This window comes from Cetorhinus maximus, unplaced genomic scaffold, assembly GCF_964194155.1.
Source record: "Cetorhinus maximus unplaced genomic scaffold, sCetMax3.hap1.1 HAP1_SCAFFOLD_1190, whole genome shotgun sequence".
Taxonomy (NCBI): domain Eukaryota; kingdom Metazoa; phylum Chordata; class Chondrichthyes; order Lamniformes; family Cetorhinidae; genus Cetorhinus; species Cetorhinus maximus.
The window spans coordinates 12874-35649 of record NW_027597132.1 but is presented as its reverse complement, the minus strand read 5'-3'; positions in this window follow the sequence as shown (position 1 = coordinate 35649).

Genomic DNA, 22776 nt, shown 5'->3' with positions numbered 1-22776 from the left:
GAGATTGGAGTCTGTATTTATTCAATGGGAGATTGGAGTCTGTATCTAATCAATGGGAGATTGGTGTCTGTATCGAATCAATGGGAGATTGGTGTCTGTGTCTAATCAATGGGAGATTGGAGTCTGTATTTATTCAATGGGAGATTGGAATCTGTATCTAATCAATGGGAGATTGGAGTCTGTATCGAATCAATGGGAGATTGGAGTCTGTATCTAATCAATGGGAGATTGGAGTCTGTATTTATTCAATGGGAGATTGGAGTCTGTCTAATCAATGGGAGTTTGGAGCCTGTATCTAATCAATGGGAGATTGGAGTCTGTATTTATTCAATGGGAGATTGGAGTCTTGTTCTAATCAATGGGAGATTGGAGTCTGTATCTAATCAATGGGAGATTGGAGTCTGTATTTAATCAATGGGAGATTGGAGTCTGTATCTAATCAATGGGAGATTGGAGTCTGTATCTAATCAATGGGAGTTTGGAGTTTGTGTCTAATCATTGGAGGATTGGAGTCGGTATTTATTCAATGGGAGTTTGGAGTCTGTATCTAATCAATGGGAGATTGGTGTCTGTATCTAATCAATGGGAGATTGGAGTCTGTATCTAATCAATGGGAGATTGGTGTCTATCTAATCAATGGGAGATTGGAGTCTGTATCTAATCAATGGGAGATTGGTGTCTGTATCTAATCAATGGGAGATTGGAGTCTGTATCTAATCAATGGGAGATTGGTGTCTGTATCGAATCAATGGGAGATTGGTGTCTGTGTCTAATCAATGGGAGATTGGAGTCTGTATTTATTCAATGGGACATTGGAATCTGTATCTAATCAATGGGAGATTGGAGTCTGTATCGAATCAATGGGAGATTGGAGTCTGTATCTAATCAATGGGAGATTGGAGTCTGTATTTAATCAATGGGAGATTGGAGTCTGTATTTAATCAATGGGAGTTTGGAGTCTGTATTTATTCAATGGGAGTTTGGAGTCTGTATCGAATCAATGGAAGATTGGAGTCTGTATTGAATCAATTGGAGATTGGTGTCTGTATCTGATCAATAGATATGGGTACTTAATCAATATGAATTTATTTTTGATCAGTGGATATCTGTATCCAGCCATTGGGAATCTGTGCATGCTTAATTGCAATGGTTGTCTGATCAATGAGCACATGATTTAATCAACATGGAACTTATTTAATCATTGGAGTATAGGACAGGCGATGGTGTAGTGGGTTTGTCGCTAGACTAATCCAGAGACATACAAGACACGGGAATACACGATGAATGGTAGGTCCCTGGGAAGTACCGAGGATCAGAGGGACCTTGGCGTGCATGTTCACTGGTCCCTTAAGGTAGCGGGACAGGTAGATAAGGTGGTTAAGTAGGCATATGGAATTCTTGCCTTTATTAGCCGAGGCGTAGAATATAAGAGCAGGGAGGTAATGCTGGGACTGTATAAAACGTTGGTTAGGCCACAGCTAGAGTACTGTGTGCAGTTCTGGAATCCACATTATAGGAAGGATGTGATTGCACTAGAGAGAGTGCAGAGGGGATTTACCAGGATGTTGCCCGGGCTGGAGAGTTTTAGTTATGAGGAGAGATTGGATAGACTAAGGTTATTTTCCCTGGAGCAGAGGAGATTGAGGGGGGACATGATTGAGGTGTATAAAATTATGAGGGGCACAGATAGGGTAGACAGGGAGGAACTTTTCCCCTTGGCGGAGGGATCAATAACCAGGGGGCATAGGTTTAAGGAGGTTTAGAGGGGATGTGAGGAAGAATTATTTCACCCAGAGGGTGGTGGGAATCTGGAACTCACTGCCTGAAAGGATGGCAGAGGCAGAAACCCTCATAACATTTAAGAAGTATTTGGGTGTGCACTCGCGATGCCACATGGCAAGCAAGGCTATGGGCCTTTCTCTGTGCTGTAGATCTCTATGACTCTGTGACTCTAAGACATCACACCTTAGCAGATAAAAATGTAATCATGACCATGAAACCATTGCCGATTGTTGTTAAAAAACTCATCTGGTTCACTAATGTCCTTTAGGGAAGGAAATGTGTTGTCCTTACCTGGTCTGGTCTATAGGTGACCCCAGACCCACAGCAATGTGGTTGACTCTGAAATGGCTGAGCAAACCACTCAGTTGTATCAAACCACTACTGTGTCTCAAAAGAAGAATGGACCACCGGGCATCCACCTGGAAACGACAACGGCAAACTCAGCCCTGTCGGCCCTGCAAAGTCCTCCTTACTAACACCTGGGGGCTGGTGCCAAAATTGGGAGAGCTGTCTCACAGACTAGTCAAGCAACAGCCTGACATAGTCATCCTCACGGGATCATACCTTACAAATAATGACCCAGACACCATCATCACCATCCCTGGGTATGTCCTGTCCCACCGGCAGGACAGAGCCAGCAGAGGTGGCGGCACAGGGGTATACAGTCGGGAGGGAGTTGCCTTGGGAGTCCTCAACACTGACTCTGGACCCCATGAAGTCTCATAGCATCAGGTCAAACATGGGCAAAGAAACCTCCTGCTGATTACCACGTACCGCCCTCCCTCAGCTGATGAATCAGTGCTCCTCCATGTTGAACATCACTTGGAGGAAGCACTGAGGGTGGCAAGGGTGCAGAATGTATTCTGGGTGGGGGACTACAATGTCCATCACCAAGAGTGGCTCGGGAGCACCACTATTGACCGAGCTGGCCGAGTCCTAAAGGACATAGCTGCTAGACTGGGTCTGTGGCAGGTGGTGAGGAAACCAACAAGAGGGAAAAACATACTTGACCTAATCCTCACCAACCTGCCTGCCGCAGATGCATCTGTCCATGACAGTTTCGATAGGAGTGACCACCACGCAGTCATTGTGGAGACAAAGTCCCACCTTCACATTGAGGATACCCTCCATCGTGTTGTGTGGCACTACCACCGTGCTAAATGGGATAGATTTCGAACAGATCTAGCAAATCAAGACTGAGCATCCATGAGACACTGTGGGCCATCAGCAGCAGCAGAATTGTACTCAAACACAATCTGTAACCTCATGGCCCGGCTTATCCCCCACTCTACCATTACCATCAAGCCAGGGAATCAGCCCTGGTTCAATGAAGAGTGCAGGGGGACATGCCAGGAGCAGCACCAGGCATACCTAAAAATGAGGTGTCAACCTGGTGAAGCTACAACACAGGACTACTTGTGTGCCAAGCAGCATAAGCAGCAAGTGATAGACAGGGCTAAGCGATCCCACAACCAATGGATCAGATCTAAGCTTTGCAGTCCTGCCACATCCAGTCGTGAATGGTGGTGCTGCAATCTTCAGCCAGAAGTGCTGAGTGGATATTCCATCTCGGCCTTCTCCGGAAGTCCCCAGCATCACAGGTGCCAGTCCTCAGCCAATTCGATTCACTCCATGTGATATCAAGAAACGGCTGAAGGTAAAGGCTATGGGCCCTGACAATATTCTGGTAATAGTGCTGAAGACTTGTGCTCCAGAACTTGCTGTGCCCCTAGCCAAGCTGTTCCAGTACAGCTACAACACTGGCATCTACCCGGCTATGTGGAAAATTGCCCCGGTATGTCCTGGACACAAAAAGCAGGACAAATCCAACCCAGCCAATTCCCGCCCCATCAACCTATTCTCGATCATGACTAAAGTAATGGAAGGGGTCATCAACATTGCTATCAAGCGGCACTTGCTTAGCAATAATCTGCTCACCGATGCCCAGTTTGGGTTCCGCCAGGGCCACTCAACTCCTGACCTCATTACAGCCTTGGTTCAAACATGGACAAAAGAGCTGAACTCCAGAGGTGAGGTGAGAGTGACTGCCCTTGACATCAAGGCCGCATTTGACCAAGTGTGGCATCAAGGAGCCCTAGCAAAACTCGAGTTAATGGGAATCAGGGGGAAAACTCTCCGCTGGTTAGAGTCATACCTAGCACAAAGGAAGATGGTTGTGGTTGTTGGAGGTCAGTCATCTCAGCTCCAGGACATCACTGCAGGAGTTCCTCAGGGTAGTGTCCTCGGCCCAACCATCTTCAGCTGCTTCATCAATGACCTTCCTTCCATCATAAGGTCAGAAGTGGGGATGTTCGCTGATGATTGCACAATGTTCAGCACCATTCGCGACTCCTCAGAGACTGTAGCAGTCCATGTCCAAATGCAGCAAGACCTGGACAATATCCAGGCTTGGGCTGACAAGTGGCAAGTAACATTCGCGCCACACAAGTGTCAGGCAATGACCATCTCCAACAAGAGAGAATCTCACCATCACCCCTTGACATTCAATGGCATTACCATCACTGAAACCCCCACTATCAACATCCTGGGGGTTACCATTGACCAGAAACTGAACTGGACTAGCCATATAAATACTGTGGCTACAACAGCAGGTCAGAGGCTAGGAATCATGCAATGAGTAACTCACCTCCTGATTCCCCAAAGCCTGTCCACCAACCATAAGGAACAAGTCAAGAGTGTGATGGAATACTCTCCACTTGCCTGGATGAGTGCAGCTCCCACAACACTCAAGAAGTTTGACACCATCCAGGACAAAGCAGCCCCGTTTGATTGGCACCACATCCACAAACAGTCACTCCCTCCACCACTGATGCACAGTAGCAGCAGTGTGTACCATCTACAAGATGCACTGCAGGAATTCACCAAGGCTCCTTCGACAGCACCTTCCAAACCTACGACCACTACCATCTAGAAGGACAAGGGCAGCAGATAGATGGGAACACCACCACAGAATCTTAATGGCACAGATGGAGGCCATTTGGCCCGTCATGTCTGTACTGGCTCTCCAAATGAGCATTATGACCTAGTGCCATTGCCCTGCCTTTTCCCCATACCCCTACACATTAGATGATTATTTGAACAAAAACAATGTCCTCTTGAATGTCTCGATTGAACCTACCTCCAACACATGTCCAGGCAGCGCATTCCAGACCCAAACCACTTGTTGTGAAAAAGTTTTTTCTCCCGTCACACTTGCTTCTTTTGCAAATCACTTTAAATCTGTGCCCTCTCGTTCTTGATCCTTTTACGAGTGGGACCAGCTTCTCCCTATCTACTCTGTCCAGCCCCCTCATGATTTTGAACATCTCTATCAAATCTCCTCTCAGCCGCCTTCGCTCCAAGGAGAATAGTCCCAACCTCTCCAATCTATCCTCATAGCTGAAATTTCTCATCCCTGGAACCATTCTTGTAAACCTCTTCTACACTCTCTCCAATGTGTTCACATCCTTCCTATAATATGGCACCCAGGACTGTACACAATATTCCAACTAAGATCGCACGAATGTCTTATATAAATTCAGCAAAACCTCCTTGCTCTTGTACTCTCTGCCCCTATTAATAAGGCCCAGGATACTATCTGCTTTATTAGCTGCTCTCTCCACCTGTCCTGCCACCTCCAATGGTCTATGCACAAATACACCCAGGTCTTTCTGCTTCTGCACCCCCTTCAAACTTTCACCCCTTATTATGTAATGTCTGTCCATGTTCTTCCTTTCAAAATGCATCATCTCACACTTCTCCACATTGAACTTCATCTGCCACCTATCTGCCCACTCCACCAACTTGTCTATGTCCTCTTGAAGTTCTGCACCATCCTCCTCACAGTTCTCAACACCCCCAAGTTTCATATCATCCGCAAACTTTGAAATTGTCCCCTGCACACCAAGATCTAGATCATTATCTATATCAGGAAAAGCAAGAGTCCCAATACTGACCCCTGGGGAACTCCACTACAAACCTTCCTCCAGCCCGAAAAATATCCATTGACCATTACTCTCTGCTTCCTATTTTTAAGCCAATTTATTCCATGAGCAATAACTTTTCTCACAAGTCTGTTGTGTGGCACTGTGTCAAATGCCTTTTGAAAGTCCATATACACCACATCAACAGCATTACCCTCATCGACCTTTTGTGTTACCTCTTCAAAAAACTCCAGCAAGTTAGTTAAACACAATTTCCCCTTTGGAAATCCATGCTGGCTCTTCCTTATCAACCCATATTTTTCCATGTGACTACTAATTCTATCCGAATAATTGTTTCTAGAATCTTGCACCACTGAAGTTAAACTGACTGGTCTGTAATTCCTGGGCTTATCCTTACAACCTTTTTTGAACAAAAGTGTAATGTTTGCAATTCTCCAGTCCTCTGGCACCACCCCTGAGTCTAGGGAAGACTGAAAGATTATGACCAGTGCCTCTGCAATTTCTACTCTCATTTCCTTCAATATCCTTGGATGCATCTCATCCGGTCCCAGTGCCTTGTCAACTTTAAGTACCGACAGTCTATTCAACACTTCCTCCTTATCAATTTTGAACCCTTCTAGTGACAGAGTTTCCTCGTCTGTCACCATGGCCTGGGTAGCATCTACCTCCTTGGTAAAAATGGATGCAAAGTATTCATTTAATACCTCAGCCATGGCCCCTTTGTCCATGTGTAAATTCCCTTTTAGGTCCCTAATCGGCCCTACTCCTCCTTTTACCACCCTTTTACTATTTATTTGCCTATAGAAGACTTTGGGATTCCCCTTTATGTTGGCTGCCAGTCTTTTCTCATAATCCCTCTTTGCTTCTCTAATATGCTTTTTCACCTCCTCTCTGAACCTTCTGTATTCCTCTTGGTTCTCAATTGTATTTTCTACCTGACACTGTCATAGACACACTTTTTCTTCTTTATCTTAATTTCAATCTCATTTTTCACCCAGGGAGCTTTGGATTTGTTTGTCCTGCCTTTCCCTTTCGATGGAATATACCTTGACTGTGCCTGAACCAATTCTTTTTTGAAGGTAGCCCATTGTTCAGCTACAGTTTTTCCTGCCAATCTTTCATTCCAGTCTATCTGGCCCAGCTCCGTTCCTGCCCCATTGAAATTGGCTCTCGCCCAGTTAATTATTCTTATCCTGGATTGTCTATCGTCCTTTTCTATCATCATCCTAAAACATACAATACAATGATCACCACCTGTAAGTTCCCCTCCAAGTCACTCACCATCCTGACTTGGAAATATATCGCCGTTCCTTCACTGTCGCTGGGTCAAAATCCTGGAACTCCCTCCCTAACAGCACTGTGGGTGTACCTACACCACATGGATTGCAGCGGTTCAAGAAGGCAGCTCATCACCACCTTCTCAAGGGCAATTAGTGATGGGCAATAAATGCTGGCCCAGCCAGCGAAGCCCACATCCCGTGAATTAATTTTTTAAAAATCCAAACAATGTGAACTGGAAACTGACCAATTCATATTTAATTATCGCTGAAAAAAGACACATGTTGAAACTTCTCATCTCACAGTCATCAGGACATTCACAAGAATAAAAATGTAAAGGGAACAGCAACTTGTACTTCTTGAGAAGAGAGTGCTGATTGGTTGGCAAGTGGACTGATTGGTAGAGGTGTTGCCATGGAGAATGCAACAGTTAACTGATGACTAACATTTAACTGCCAAGTATTGTTTGAAATTTAAACCAGGCAGCTTGACCCTGATTGATTACGGCATTGCCCTGAGGAATGAGTCAGCGAATGGCTGTCACTTATTTCATTGAGCTGAAACAGGCGCTATATATATTGTTCTTTCTGTTTGCCAAGAACAGAACCCTGTGTAATTACACATGTAGCTTCCAGTACACGCAAATGAGCCACACTGCGAGCCCAACTGATAATCTTCGATTGGTTGTCAGGGCAATTCTTAGCACCCTGAGGATTATTTAACGAATGTTGTCCAATCACGGAATCACATCTAATGTTGGACACTGTGTTTTTGAGTTTTGTAAGCACGGGCTGGTTGGTTATGGAGTTGTGACCGATGCAGTTGGTAAAGTGGAGTTATTTAAAAATCCCAGAGGGAAATTTTAAACAACTATCATAACCTATAATTTTAAGTGTTATGTTTGAGATGCGGCTCTAAATTCAGGAATCAGACCACCAGTTCTCGAGGTTTTACATTAAACTAAACGAAACATTTTATTAATTTACACAGGTTAAAATATATACACATGGCTACAAATTACTACTATCATAACTTTTAACAAATTCCCAAACTAATCTCCATTAAGGCAATAGCAACCCATAGACTTAACCAGACACCAGGCAAAGCATTTTCACCTTATGAATTCAAAATGAGGTTCTTTTCACTTTGGTTCCTGTGGAGACAGTTGGAGGTTTACAGCTGCTTTGATCTTACATTGCCTCTGCTCTACACACACACAAAACTGCTGAAGTTATACCTAGTACAGCTCATTGAATATAAATTCTCAATGTATCACCAGCCTCTTCTAACAATAAAACTCCTTTCATAGTACCAATTTTATTAGTAACATAAACATATTGTTTGGTAGCTGCTAGATAGTTATCATTTTTACCCCGCTTCTTGAATGTTCTATTCAAAAAATACAAATATACTCTATCTCCCTTACATATCAAAACTAGTACCCATCAAAGCACCCAGATTGTTGGCTTTAATCCATTTAAGACACACCCACAGACTAAACCTCTATTTTAAAAGAAAAATATTTTCCAAAATATTATATACATTAATAGCTTCATGACATCCGGTCAGCACTTGCCTGTTGCGATCAGCAGAAGGAGCATACCGTTTGAGATGTACAGCCTACATTCCTAGAATCACACTGGCACTGAAATTCATACGTACATATGAACATATGAAATAAGAATGTACAGCCCCTCAAGCCTGCTCCATCGTTCAATAAGATCATGGCTGATTTGTTTGTGTTTCGATTTCCACATTCCTATCTACCCTCGATAACCTTTGATTCCCTTGCCTAACAAGAATCTATCTACCTCTGCCTTAAAAATATTCAATGACCCCGCCCCCACCACCTTCTGAGGCAGAGAGTTCCAAAGTCACACAACCCTCTGAGAAAAAAATATTCTCCTCATCTCTGTCCTAAAAGGGCGACCCCTCATTGTAAAAAAGTGCCCCCTAGTTCTGGACTCACCCACAACCATAGAACCATAGAAAAGTTGCGACGCAGAGGTCATTCAGCCCATTGTGTCTTCACTGGCCTAAAAAAGAGCAAAGACAATCTAGTCACTCATTTTAATCCCACTGGTCTGTGGCCTTGCAGGTTCCAGCACTTCAGATACCATTTTAAATGAATTGAGGGTTTCAGCCTCAACCACCAGTTTAGACAGTGAATTCCAGATGCCCACCATCCTCTGGGTGAAAAAGTTTTACCTCATGTCCCCTCTAATCCATCTACCAATCACCTTCAATCTATGGCCCCTGGTAATTGACCCCTCAGGAAGGGGAAACATGTCTCTCCTGTCTCCCTATCTAGGCCCCTCGTAATTTTATATACCTCAATTAGGTCACCCCACAGCCGCCTATGGTCTTAGGAAAACAACCCCAGCCTATCCAGTCTCCACTCATAGCTGCAATTTGCTGTTTTTGTATTCAATACCTCGTCCATTCCATATCCTTTCTGGACCACCTTGTCCACCTTCTCCACCTGCCACCTTCAGGGACTTATGGACATGCACTCCAAGGTCTCTCCCGTCCTCAACCCCTCTCAATAACTTCCTGTTTATTGAGTATTCCCTGGCTTTGTTTGCCCTTCACAAATGCATTACCTCATGCTTTCGTGGATTGAATACTATTTGCCACTTTTCCACCCACTCAACTGAACCATTGATGTCTTTCTGGAGACAAAGCATCCAGGATTCTCTTAAGGTTAACTTGCAGGTTGATTCGGTAGTTAGGAAGGCAAATGCAATGTTGGCATTTATTTCGAGAGGACTAGAATATAAAAGCAGGGTTGTGCTGCTGAGGCGTTATAAGGCTCTGGTCAGACCACATTTAGAATATTGTGAGCAATTTTGAGCCCCATATCTCAGGAAGGATGTGCTGGCCCTGGAGAGGGTCCAGAGGAGGTTCACGAGAATGATCCCAGGAATGAAAGGCTTAACATATGAGGAACATTTGAGGACTCTGGGTCTATACTAGATGGAGTTTAGAAGGATGAGGGGGGATCTGATTGAAACTTACAGAATACTGAAAGGCCTGGATAGAGTGGACGTGGGGAAGATGTTTCCATTAGTAGGAGAGACTAGGACCCGAGGGCACAGCCTCAGAGTAAAGGGAAGAGCTTTTAGAACAGAGATGAGGAGAAACTTCTTTAGCCAGAGAGTGGTGAATCTATGGAATTCATTGCCACAGAAGGCTGTGGAGGCCAGGTCATTGAGTGTATTTAAGAGCAAGATAGATAGGTTCTTGATTGGTAAGGGGATCAAAGGTTACGGGGAGAAGGCGGGAGAATGGGGTTGAGAAACTTACCAGCCATGATTGAATGGCGGAGCAGACTCGATGGGCCGAATAGCCTAATTTCTGCTCCTATTTCTTATGGTCTTATAGACAACAGCTATCGTCTTCACTATCAACTACACGGCCAATTTTTGTGTCATCTACCAATTTCCATATCATGTTTCCCACCCTTAAGTCTAAATCATTAATATATAAGACAAGCAGCGAGAGCCCTAACACTGAGCCCTGTGGAATGCCACTGGAAACCACTTTCCATTCGCCAAAACAACCATCGACCATTACCCTTTGTTTCCTGTCACTGAGCCAAATGCCTTACTAAAATCCATGTAGACAACATCCACCACACTACCCTCATCAATCTTCCTTGTTACTTCCTCAGACAGTTCTATGAAGTTAGTAAGACACGATCTTCCCCTAACAAAACCATGTAAACTATCCCTGATCAATCTGTACCTTTCTGAGTGACAGTTTATCCTGTCTCTCAGAATCGATTCCGGTAATTTGTCCACTACCAAAGTCAGACTGACCCGCCAGTAATTTTCTGGCCTATCTCCCGCACCCTTTTTAAATATCAGTACAATGATTGCAGACCTCCAACCCTCTGGCACCTCACCTGTATCTAGTGACAATTGGAAAATGATCCTCGGAGCATCCATTATTTCCTCCCTGGTTTCCTTCAACAGCCTGGGATACAATCCATCCGGCCCTGTTGATTTATCCACCTTCAAGGATGCCAGTTCCTTCACTGCTTCCTCTCTCACTATGCTTATTGTATCTAATATTTCACATTCCTCCTCTTTAACTAGAATGTCTGCATCATCCCTCTCCTTAGTGAAGACAGAGACAAAGTACTCATTGAGAACCCTGCCCACATCTTCTACAGCAACCCACAAGTTACCATGTACAACTCTGATAGACCCTACCTTTTCCTTAGTTATTCTCTTGCTCTTAATGCACTGGTAAAACATCTGAGGATTTTCTTTGATTTTACCTGTCGAAATCTCTTCGTATCCTCTCTTTGCTTTCCTAATTTCCTTTTTTTACGTCACCCCTGTACTTCCTATACTCCTCTAGGCTTTTAAGACTATTTAGTCTTTTGTGACTGTCATAAGCTTTCTTTTTCTACTTTATCTTGGCCTGTATGCTTCTGGATAACCAGGGGTCTCTAGATTTGGCAGTACCACCCTTTTTCTTTGTGGGGACATGGTTATACTGTGCCCATAGACTCTCGCCTTTCAATACCTCCCACTGATTTGACACCATTTTCCCTTCCAGTAGCTGTATCCAGTCCTCTCTCGCCAGCTCACCTCTCAGCTTTGTAAAATTTGTCTTCCCCCAATTTAGAGATTTTACTCCAGTTCTTTCTTTGTCCTTTTCCATAATAATGCTAAATCTAACTGTATCTAACTGTAGAGTTAATGAGAGTGAGCCAGTGGATGTGGTTTATTTGGACTTTCAGAAGGCTTTCGACAAAGTCCCACATAAGAGATTAGCGTGTAAAATTAAAGCGCATGGGATTGGGGGTAGTGTATTGAGATGGATAGAAAACTGGTTGGCAGACAGGAAACAAAGAGTAGGAATAAACGGGTCTTTTTCCAAATGGCAGGCAGTGACTAGTGGGGTACCGCAGGGATCGGTGCTGGGACCCCAGCTATTCACAATATATATTAATGATTCAGATGAGGGAATTAAATGTAATATCGCCAAATTTGCAGATGACACAAAGCTGGGTGGGAGGGTGAGCTGTGAGGAGGATGCAGAGATGCTTCAGTGTGATTTGGACAAGCTGAGTGAGTGGACAAATGCATAGCAGATAGAAACATAGAAACTAGGAGCAGGAGTAGGCCATTCGGCCCTTCGAGCCTGCTCCACCATTCATTATGATCATGGCTGATCATCCAACTCAATAGCCTGCTCCCGCTTTCTCCCCATACCCTTTGATCCCTTTCGCCCCAAGAGCTATATCTAACTCCTTCTTGAAAACATACAATGTTTTGGCCTCAACTACTTTCTGTGGTAATGAATTCCACAGGCTCACCACTCTCTGGGTGAAGAAATTTCTCCTCATCTCAGTCCTAAATGGTCTACCCCATATCCTCAGACTGTGACCCCTGGTTCTGGACTCCCCCACCATCAGGAACATCCTTCCTGCATCTACCCTGTCTAGTCCTGTTAGAATTTTATAGGCACATTTCCCGCTCTCAATTTATAGCCATTCAGATAATAATCTGCCTTCCTGTTTTTGCTACCAAAGTTGGTAACCTCACATTTATCCACATTATACTGCATCTGCCATGCATTTGCCCACTCACTCAGCTTGTCCAAATCACACTGAAGCATTTCTCCTCACAGCTCACCCTCCCACCCAGCTTTGTGTCATCTGCAAATTTGGAGATATTACATTTAATTCCCTCATCTAAATCATTAATATATTTTGTGAATAGCTGGGGTCCCAGCACCGATCCCTGCAGTACCCCACTAGTCACTGCCTGCCATTCGGAAAAAGACCCGTTTATTCCTACTCTTTGTTTCCTGTCTGCCAACCAGTTTTCTATCCATCTTCAATACATTACCCCCAATCCCATGCGCTTTAATTTTACACGCCAATCTCTTATGTGGGACTTTGTCGAAAGCCTTCTGAAAGTCCAAATAAACCACATCCACTGGCTCCCGCTCATCAACTCTACTAGTTACATCCTCGAAAAATTCCAGTAGATTTGTCAAGCATGATTTCCCTTTCATAAATCCATGCTGACTCTGTCCGATTCTGCCACTGTTTTCCACGTGCTCAGCTATTAAATCTTTTATAATGGACTCTAGAATTTTCCCCACTACCGACATCAGGCTGACTGGTCTATAATTCCCTGTTTTCTCTCTACCTCCCTTTTTAAACAGTGGGGTTACATTAGCTACCTTCCAATCTGTCGGAACTGTTCCAGAGTCTATAGAATCTCAGAGGATGACCACCAATGCGTCCACTATTTCTAGGGCCACTTCCTTAAGTAGTCTGGGATGTAGATTATCAGGCCCCAGGGATTTATCAGCCTTCAATCCCATCAATTTCCCCAACACCATTTCCCTACTAATACTGATTTCTTTCAGTTCCTCCCTCTCACTAAACCCTGTGTTCCCCAACATTTCTGGTATATTATTTGTGTCCTCCTTTGTGAAGACAGAACCAAAGTATGTATTTAGTTGGTCAGCCATTTCTTTGTTCCCCATTATAAATTCCCCTGTTTCTGACTGTAAGGGACCTACATTTGTCTTCACCAATCTTTTTCTCTTCACATACCTATAGAAACTTTTACAGTCAGTTTTTATGTTCCCTGCAAGCTTACTCTCGTACTCTATTTTCCCCTTCTTAATCAATCCCTTGGTCCTCCTTTGTTGAATTCTAAACTGCTCCCAATCCTCAGGTCTGTTGTTTTTTCTGGCCAATTTGTATGCCTCTTCCTTGGATCTAATACTATCTCTAATTTCCCTTGTAAGCCATGGTTTGGCCACCTTTCCTATTTTACTTTTGTGCCAGACAGGAATAAACAATTGTTGCAGTTCACCCATGCGCTCTTTGAATGTTTGCCATTGCTTATCCACCGTCATCCCTTTAAGTAACGTTTCCCAATCCATCATAGCCAACTCACGCCTCATACCATCGTAGTTTCCTTTATTAAGATTCAGGACCCTAGTCTCAGAGTCAACTACGTCACTCTCCATCTTGATGAAGAATTCTATCATATTATGGTCGCTCATCCCCAAGGGGCCTCGCACAACTAGATTGCCAATTATTCCTTTCTCATTACACAATACCCAGTCTAGGATGGCCTGTTGCCTCGTTGGTTCCTCAATGTATTGTCCGGGAACACCCCAGGAATTCCTCCTCTATGGTATTGTTACTAATTTGATTTGCCCAATCTATATGCATATTAAAGTCACCCATAATTACAGATGTCCCTTTATTACATGCGTCTTTAATTTCCTGTTTAATGCCATTCCCAACATCACCACTACAGTTTGGGGGTCTATATACAACCCCCACTAACGTTTTCTGCCCCTCAGTGTTTCTCAGCTCTACCCATACAGATTCCACATCGTCGGAGCTAATATCATTCCTCACTATTGCGCTAGTTTCCTCTTTAACCAGCAATGCAACTCCACCTCCTTTTCCTTTTTGTCTGTCCTTCCTAAATACTGAACACCCCTGGATGTTCAGTTCCCATCCTTGGTCACCCTGCAGCCATGTCTCCGTAATCCCGACTATATCATACCTGTTTACATCTATTTGCGCTGTTAATTCATCCACTTTATTGCGAATGCTCCTCGCTTTAAGGCACAAAGCCTTAAGGTTTGTCTTTTTAACATTACTTGTCCCGTTCCCACTATTTTTCACTGACGCCCTGTTTGATTCTTGCCCTTGATTTCTCTGCCTATCACTTTTCTTATTCCCCTTTCTATCTTTTGTTCTTGTCCTTGATTCCCCCTCCTCTGACTCCTTGCATAGGTTCCCATCCCCCTGCCATTTTAATTTACACCTCCCCCAACCGCTCTAGCAAATATTCCCCCCAGGACATCAGTCCCGGTCCTGCCCAGGTGTAACCCGTCCAGTTTGTACTGGTCCCACCTCCCCCAGAACCGGTCCCAATGCCCCAGAGCCAACCGTGGTGCAACGAATTTGGCTGTTGCTGCTTTCCCCTGAGAGGCCATTCCCCCCAACAGTATCCAAAGCAGGATATCTGTTTTGCAGGGGAATAGCCACAGGAGATTCCTGCACTGTCTGCCTGGTCCTCTTGCTTTGCCTGGTGGTCACCTATTCCCTTCCTGCCTGTGGGCTCTTAGCCTGCAGTGTGACCACCTCTCTATACGTGCTCTCCACGATACTCTCCGCCTCGCGGATGCTCCACAGAGTCCACAGCCGCCGCGCCAGCTCCAAAACCCGGGCATCCAGGAGCTGCAACTGGAGACACTTCCCGCACACATGCTGGCCCCGGGCACTGGAAATGTGCCCGGCTTCCCACATAGAGCAGGAAGAGCATACCATGGCTTTGAGCTCTCCTGCCATGAGTTACCCCTTTAAATTAAATTAAACCTTTTGAAAGGTACTTAATATCAAATAATATCAATTACTCTAGGGCCCTTCTTCCCTGCTCCTCATTGTTACAGAATATAGCCCCTACAAATGATGAACCACAAAATAAGACTTTAAAAACTATAAGCAATAAAGGTAGTAAATGCTTACCCGGCCATACTCACGGTACACAAAGGATCATCTCGTTCCCTCCTAGATGCAGTATAACGTGGATAAATGTGTGGTTATCCACTTTGGTAGCAAAAACAGGAAGGCAGATTATTATCTGGTGAGTCTGTGGAATTCGCTACCACAGAAAGTAGTTGAGGCCAAAACATTGTGTGTTTTCAAGAAGGAGTTAGATATAGTTCTTGGGTTGAAAGGGATCAAAGGATATGGGGAGAAAGCGGGAGCAGGCTATTGAGTTGAATGATCAGCCATGATCATAATGAATGGTGGAGCAGGCTCGAAGGGCCGAATGGCCTACTCCTGCTCCTAGTTTCTAGTTTCTATATTTCTATGTATTGTGGGCACATAAATACAGTTAGATACAAGAGGAAACATTCTTTCCACATCCACCTTGTCAAGATCGTTCACAGAATTACAGAATCACAGTGCAGACGAGGCCCTTCGGCCCATCGAGTCTGCACCGACACGTGAGAAACACCTGACCTACCTACCTAATCCCATTTAGCAGCACCTGGCCCATAGCCTTGAATGTTATGACGTGCCAAGTGCTCATCCAGGTACCTTTTAAAGGATGTGAGGCAACCCACCTCCACCACCCTCCCAGGCAGCGCATTCCAGACCGTCACCACCCTCTGGGTAAAAATGTTTTTCCTCACATCCCCCCTAAACCTCCTGCCCCTCACCTTGAACTTATGTCCCCTCGTGACTGACCCTTCAACTAAGGGGAACAGCTGCTCCCTATCCACCCTGTCCATGCCCCTCATAATCTTGTACACCTCGATCAGGTGGCCCCTCAGTCTTCTCTGCTCCAAAGAAAACAACCCAAGTCTATCCAAGCTCTCTTCATAACTTAAATGTTTCATCCCAGGCAACATCCTGGTGAATCTCCTCTGCACCCCCTCCAGTGCAATCACATCCTTCCTATAATGTGGCGACCAGAACTGCACAGGAGCTTATATATTTCAATCAACTCTTCTAAACTCCAGTGGAAACAAGCCCAGTCTGTCCAACCTTTCCCCAGAAGACAACTCACTCATTCCAGGTATCAATCTAGTAAACCTCCTCTGAACCGCCTCCAATGCATTTACATCTTTCCTTAAATAAGGAAACCAAAACTGCACACAGTATTCGAGGTGCAGTCTCACCAATGCCCTGTATAACTGAAGCATTATGTTCAATCCCTCTTGCAATAAAGGATAACATTCCATTAGCCTTCTTAATTACTTGCTGTACCTGCATACTAACTTTTTGTGACTCATGTACTAGAACACCTAGATCCCTCTGCACCTCAGAATTCTGAAATATATAAGATCCTGAACACTATTGACAAGGTGGACGTGGAAAGGATGTTTCCTCTTGTGGGTGAGTCCAGAACTAGGGGGCACTGTTTTAAAATTCGGGCTCGCCCATTTAGGACAGAGATGAGGAGAATATTTTTTTCTCTCTGAGTGTTGTGCGACTTTGGAACTCTCTGCCTCAGAAGGTGGTGGAGGTGGGGTGATTGAATATTTTTAAGGCAGGGATAGATAGATTCTTGTTAGGGAATCAAAGGTTATTGGGGTTAAATGGGAATGTGGAATTCAAAACACAGAATTCAAAACAAGAGATCAGCCATGATCTCAATGAATGGCACAGCAGGCTCGAGGGGCCGAATGGCTCCTTCTGCTCCTATTTCCTATCTTCGTATCGATGTCCTGGATGGTGTCATTAATTAATCCTGTCACATTACATAATACCAAGACTACAATAACCTGCATGTGTGGTTGGTTCCAGAATGTGCTGCTCTAAGAAACTCTTGCGAAAGCATTCTCTGAACTCCTCCTCCAGGCTACTGCTGCCAATCTGACTTTTCCAGTTTATATGTAGATTAAAATCACCCATGTTTATTGCTGTCCCTTTATCACAAGCACCCAATATTTCTCCTTGTATACTTTGTCCTACATTGTGGTTACTGTTAGGGGGTCCATAGGTCACTCCCACTAGTGACTTCTTTCTGCTACTGTTCCTCATCTCCACCCAAACCAATTCTACATCCTGATCTCCTGAACCAAGGTCATCTTTAACTATTGTACCAATGTCATTCTTGATTAACAGTGCAACCCCTCCACCTTTACCTCGCTTCCTATTTTTGATATATTTGTGTGATGGGCAGAACGTCTTTTTCGCTTGACAGCAGCATCTTGTTAGTGGCAAAGACACGCCTGCATACCAGCAGCGTGATACAGCCAGCTTCACCTGCTGCTCAAATTGTTAGCGAACCCCATGGCAGCTTTCTCAACGAGCACATCAAGGGAAGGGAGCTCAGCTGACTGCTCCATTTCAAAAGTGAGTTTGACTGCAGGCTAGATCTCATTAAGGTGTGTAAGGAAACTCTTGCATTCAGCTGTGGATTCAAATATAGGAAATGTATCATCTACAAATCTCTACTACCACCTCTAGTTCTCTACCACTGTCTATCACAAGCCTACCTTCACTGGTCAATACACACATTGGGATTCCTGCAGTTCCACGCTCTGTAAGATTGGTCTTATCACCTGCCTTGTAAATAGGGCCTGAGCCATTTGCTTACCATGTAAGCTTGATGCTAAAATAGGGCATGTCAAAGACATCCTGTGGGATAATGGCGACCCATCCCTGTTTTCTGCCTCTTGCTGTTTCTTAGTTCCACTCAAACTAATTCTCTGTCTTGATCATTAGAACTAAGATCATCTCTCACCACAGTACTAATGCCCTTTTTAATTAACAGAGTGACCCCACCACCTTTCCCCAGCTTCCTGTCCTTCCTGAATCCTACCCTTGGATATTCAGGCCCCAGCTTTTGTTTTCTTGTGTCCACGTCTCTGTAACAACTATCAGGTCATACGCATGAATTTCAATTTGAGCTGACAATTCATCTGTTTTATTGCAAATGCTGTGGGTATTCAGATACAGCGCCCTTAATTCAGTTTGTTTTTTACTGTTTTTGTAATCTCTGAACCTATCTGCTGGCACACTGTTCAATTTGCAATCACTGTCCCTTCCTGTCACACTCTGATTATCATTACCTTTATTGCTACCTTCATTTATTGCCTTGTTATTCCCCTTTAATTTACTCAATCTTCCCCAACATGATCACTTCCCCCTCTCCCAGTTAGTTTAAAACCATCTCTACTTCCCTAGTTTTCTGACTCACTAGAACACCACCCTCAGCATGGTTCAGGCCAAGCTATCCTGAAGGTACAACCCCATGTCTCTGTGATAGCAATGATATAATAATCTCATGTGTTAATCAACACCCTCAATGCATCTGCCTTACTCGCGAGACTCCTTGCATTAAAATAAAAACCATCCAACCTTGCCATGCTCCCTTGTGCCTTAGCAAGGGAATACACAATGAATGGTAGGACCTTGGTGTACATGTCCATAGGTCCCTGAAGGTAGCAGGGCAGGTAGATAAGGTGGTTAAGAAGGCATATGGAATACTTGCCTTTATTAGCCGAGATATAGAATATAAGAGCAGGGAGGTTATGTTGGAGCTGTATAAAACACTAGTTAGGCCACAGCTGGAGTACTGTGTGCAGCTCTGGTCGCCACACTATAGGAAGGATGTGATTGCGCTGGAGAGGGTGCAGAGGAGATTCACCAGGATGTTGCCTGGGCTGGAGCGTTTCAGCTATGAAGAGAGACTGGATAGGCTGGGGTTGTTTTCCTTAGAGCAGAGAAGGCTGAGGGGGCACCTGATAGAGGTATACAAAATTATGAGGGGCATAGATAGGGTAGATAGGAAGAAACTTTTCCCCTTAGTGGCGGGGTCAATAACCAGGGGGCACAGATTTAAGGTAAGGGGCAGGAGGTTTAGAGGGAATTTGAGGAAAATTTTTTTCACCCATAGGTTGGGGGGTATCTGGAAATCACTGCCTCAGGGGGTAGTAGAAGCAGGAACCCTCCCAACATTTAAGGGCCAGAATTTTCCCCTTGTCGGGCAGGCTCGGTGGGAGCGGGCAGGTGTGGACAGGAAGCTGACCGCTGCCCATGATCGGCTCTGCACCGCCATTTCCTGCAGGCCGGCCAATTAAGGCCCACGCTGTGTGGATCATGAGCGGTAGCGCTGAGCGCTGCCTGTGTGGGTGGGGGTGGGGGGGGTGGGGGGAGGAGGGAGAGCTGGGCCTGGTACACAGTTTGCACATGAGCAGGAAAGAGCGCTTCAATCTCCCTGGGGCACGGAGCTGCTTCAGGGAGATTGAAGCACTTTTTTTAAAAAATGATTAAAGACAATAAAAATTTAATGAAACATGTCTCCTCATGTGACCGTGTCACATGAGATGGGACATGTTTTTATTTTGAAAATAACGGTTTTATTTAAGTGGTATTAGCTTTAGGAAACCTCAACCTGCTCACAGACGAGGCTTCTTAAAAAACGAAAAAGCCGCTTGGCCTTTTCACCTGCCGTTAGGTTGGTTTGGGCAGCATAAATTTCTAGTTAATTACCTTGTTAATGGCCTTAATAGGCCTTTCAATTATCGACCAAGGAAATATCGCGTGTCATATTATGTTCGGGTGTGTTTGGCCCGCACCCATACGCCTAAGGTAAAATTCTGGCCAAGAAGTATTTAGCTGAACAGTTGAACCGCTGCAGCATACAGGGCTACGGGCCAAGTGGGATTAGAATCGATAGGGGCTTGATGACTGGCATGGACACGATGGGCCAAAGGGCCTGTTTCTTTGCTGTAAAAATCTATGACTCTATGATTTCCCTTTGATAAATCCATGTTTACTCTGCCCATTCCGACCATTCTTTTCTGAGTGTCCTGTTATCACATCCTTTATTATAGACGAGCATTTTCCCTACCTCTGATGTCAGGCTAACAGCTCTGTAGTTCCTCCTTTCTCTCTCTATCCTTTCTTAAATAGTGGGGTTACATTTCTTTTAGGGAGTTTCGTGCTTTGAGGGGGCTTAGAGTTTTTTAGGGGATGTTGAGTGTCTCTTAGCCTGGCTTTAGGGTTATTTAGGGGGTGTTTAGTGTTTCCTGGGTATGGTGATTAATGCTGTGAGCAGCGGGTGGTGTTTCTGGGCTGGGAGTTTATTGATGTGTTGTTGGGGCAGGTTTAGGGGCTTTTTAGGGTGGGTTTATGGTTTTTTTAAGGGGGGTTCAGGTTTTTTGGGTGGGGTTTAGGGTTTTATTTTAGGGGGGGGTTAAGGTTTTATAGGTGGGGTTTAGGGCTGTTTTTTAGGGAATTTAGGGATTCTTATGGGGGTTTAGGGTTTTTTGGGTGGGTTTGGGGTTTCTTTTTTTAATTGTTCATGGGATGTGGGCGTCACTGGCTGGGTCGGCATTTACTGCCCTCGTTGAGAGGGCATTTAAGAGTCAACCTCATCGCTGTGAGTCTGGAGTCACATGTAGGCCAGACCAGGTAAGGACGGCAGATTTCCCCCCCTAAAGGGCATTAGTGACCCAGATGGGTTTTTACAACAATCGACAATGGTTTCATGGTCATCATCAGACTCTTAATTCCAGATTTTTATAGAATTCAAATTTCACCATCTACCGTGAGGGGATTCGAACCTGAGTTCCCAGAGAATTACCCTGGGTCTCTGGATCACTAGCCCAGTGACAAGACCACTTTCGTTTCTATGGGGACATTTAGGGTTTTCTGGGTAGTGTAAAGCATTTTAGGGGCTTTTATGGTTTTTTAGGGGGTTAGGTTTTTTAGGGGGTTTAGGGTTTTTTTTTATTTTATGGTATTTTAGGGGGGTTTTGAGCAGGTTTAGGGTATTTTGGGGCGGTTTTGGGTATTTTGGGGGGTTTTGAGCAGGTTTAGGGTATTTTAAGGGGGTTTTGAGCAGGTTTGGGGTATTTTAAGGGGGTTTTGAGCAGGTTTGGGGTATTTTAAGGGGGTTTTGAGCAGGTTTGGAGTATTTTAAGGGGGTTTTGAGAAGGTTTGGAGTATTTTGGGGGGTTTTGAGCAGGTTTAGGGTATTTTGAGGGGGTTTTGAGCAGGTTTGGGGTATTTTAAGGGGGTTTTGAGAAGGTTTGGAGTATTTTAAGGGGGTTTTGAGCAGGTTTGGGGTATTTTTGGGCGGTTTTGAGTGGGTTTTGGGTATTTTTGGGGGTTTTGAGCAGGTTTAGGGTATTTTAGGAGTATTTAGGGGGGTGTTGAGCAGGTTTGGGGTATTTTAAGGGGGTTTTGAACCGGTTTGGGGCATTTTGGGGGGGTTTTGAGCAGGTTTTGGGTATTTTGGGGGAGGTTTTGAGCAGGTTTGGGGTATTTTAGGGGGGTTTTGAGCAGGTTTGGTGTATTTTGGGGGGTTTTGAGCAGGTTTGGGTTATTTTGGGGGTTTTTGAGCAGGTTTGGTGTATTTTGGGGGGTTTTGAGCAAGTTTGGGTTATTTTAGGGGTTTTTGAGCAGGTTTGGGGGTATTTTTGGGGGGTTTTGAGCAGGTTTGGGGTATTTTAAGTGTATTTCGTGGGGCTTTGAGCAGGTTTGGGGTATTTTGTGGGGCTTTGAGCAGGTTTGGGTATTTTGTGGGGCTTTGAGCAGGTTTGGGTATTTTGGGGTTTTTTGAGCAGGTTTGGGGTATTTTAGGTGTATTTTGTGGGGCTTTGAGCAGCTTTGGGGTATTTTGGGGTTTTTTGAGCAGGTTTGGGGTATTTTAGGTGTATTTTGTGGGGCTTTGGGCAGGCTTGGGTATTTTGGGGGCGTTTGAGCAGGTTTGGGGTATTTTAACGGGGTTTTGAGCAGGTTTGGGTATTTGTGGGGTTTTTTGGGGGTTTTTTGAGCAGGTTTGGTGTATTTTGGGGGGTTTTGAGCAGGTTTGGGTATTTTGGGGGGGGTTTTGAGCAGGTTTTGTGCATTTTGGGGGGGGGGAGGGTTTGAGCAGGTTTGGGGTATTTTAAGGGGGTTTTGAGCTGGTTTCGGGTATTTGGGGGGTTTTGAGCAGGTTTAGGGTATTTTGGGGGGGATTTGAGCAGGTTTGGGGTATTTTAGGGGGCTTTTGAGCAGGTATGGGGTATTTTGGGGGGGTTTTGAGCAGGTTTGGGGGGTTTTGGGGGGGTTTCTGAGCAGGTTTGGGGTATTTTGGGGTTTTCTTGAGCAGGTTTAGGGTATTTTGGGGGTGTTTTGAGCAGGTTTGGGGGGTTTTGGGGGTTTTCTTGAGCAGGTTTGGGGTATTTTGGGGGGGGTTTTGAGCAGGTTTGGGGGTTTTGGGGGGTTTCTGAGCAGGTTTGGGGTACTTTGGGTTTTTTTTTA